We start from the raw sequence: 1,711 nt of genomic DNA, 5'->3' as shown, positions 1-1,711 counted from the left end.
AATGGGCTTCCCAGGCCGCGCCTCGCGCGCCGCCGCCGCCTCCGTCACCCACAAAAAAGTCCATGGGGGCTAAATTTAGCCACTCCGCTTGCGTCAATCACGCGCCTTCCTTGCGTCAAGCCTCCTTTGTCCCCGCCCCGCTTGGAACGGAGCCCGCCGCGTCCCGTGCTCGGATTGGCCGGAGTGTCACGAGGGTCGGCGTTCCACAGTGACGTCCCCGCTCCGATTGGTTCTGAAAGGGGGCTCCCTCGGTGGAAGAGAATAGTAGAAGCGGTTGGGGGTGGAATGCCAGGGCTTTGGTCTAGCGACGCCTGGTCTGTCCCGATGATGCGCGGAGGCATCATGAAGATGGCCCGTTGTGGGAGGAAAGCCCCATGCACTCTTCCTGAAGACTTCATGCACGTCTTTTTCGCAAAGGTGCCAACCACATGCATACACGCGTAGACATGCAGCCCGATCCTATGCAACATTACTTTGGAAACAAGTCCCACGCGTAAATCCAATGAAACTTACCCCTATACAAGAGTGCACAGGATTGCATCCATACATGCTCCCATGCATACATGGATTTTTTCAGTTCCTCATCCCCTCCACACCTCAGAGAAATTCTCTCCCACATTATTCAAGCAGGCTTTATTGACGAGACCAGACACGCTGCTCGTCTGGCCTGTGAAAGAACACGTGTGTGGTCCATTAAGGGTCTCTTCCTTTCCCGCCCACCCCGTGCTGTCCTTGATCCTCTTCCGGGATGGCAAAAGCTGCTCTGCGCTGCTGCAGGAGCCTGGCAGGCTGGAATCCATCCGAGCCGGGCAAATTGAAAAAGTGTTACTAGCCTCTACCCATAAAAGTGTACGTGAAAAGCAACTTCATGGCCTGCAGGGCCCTTTTTAAAAACTCACGTCGGCCTAGTTCTTGATGGTTCCAGCCGTACTGTCGGTTTCACTCCAGCTAAGTGCATGCTCTGAATTACTGGTACCGGGAAGGGGCAGGTGGGCTCCACGTTCCCCTTTGCAGAAACTAAACGCAAGGGCAAGATCAACTCAAACAACAAGTCACTGAATCCCCCCCTGGCTAGACTTGGAAATTCTAGCATTCTGAATCAAATGATTATGCAGGAAAAGTCGCTCCAGTGAGCGGGGGGCATGCCGTCCGAGAAGCAAGTAGGCAAGCTCGGCCGACAGGCAGGAGACTTCCTCTGAGCTTGTCCTTATTTTCCTGGGCGCCACTTTCCCTGCGCATGTTTGCAACACTGTCCTTTGCCACCGAGAGCTAGCAAGCAAGGAACTGCGATGTGAACAGCGACACAATGCCCGGAAGCGAGGCTCCCGAATTCCCAAGCTCCGTTTCAAAATCCGGCGCTGCTGCCCTGAGCTTGAGTGTCGCTTGTTCGCATTCTCTTCTTTTGGCTTTTCCCCTCATCATGGTAGTCATTTTGCAAGAAGTATGAGCATCGCAGGGCTATTGCCGCCGTCCCTTTCCGTGTGCAAATGTACAGGCGAGGGCTGATGTGTGTGTGCGCGCCACTCTCTCTCACACGCGCGCGCGCACACACACACACAGGGAGAGAGCGAGAGAGCGAGAGAGAAACCCAGACACCCGGCAGGGCGGGCAGGGGGCGGGGGTCAGCAGCGTCAGGCTCCCATGGCGTCACTATTGACGTCTCGCATTCCAGCCGCTGTATGAAGAGGCCGCTAGGGCTCCTCTGGCATAA

Source organism: Elgaria multicarinata, chromosome 1, assembly GCF_023053635.1.
Source record: "Elgaria multicarinata webbii isolate HBS135686 ecotype San Diego chromosome 1, rElgMul1.1.pri, whole genome shotgun sequence".
Lineage (NCBI taxonomy): Eukaryota > Metazoa > Chordata > Lepidosauria > Squamata > Anguidae > Elgaria > Elgaria multicarinata.
The sequence above is the reverse complement of the archived record's forward strand: the minus strand, read 5'-3'. Positions refer to the sequence as shown.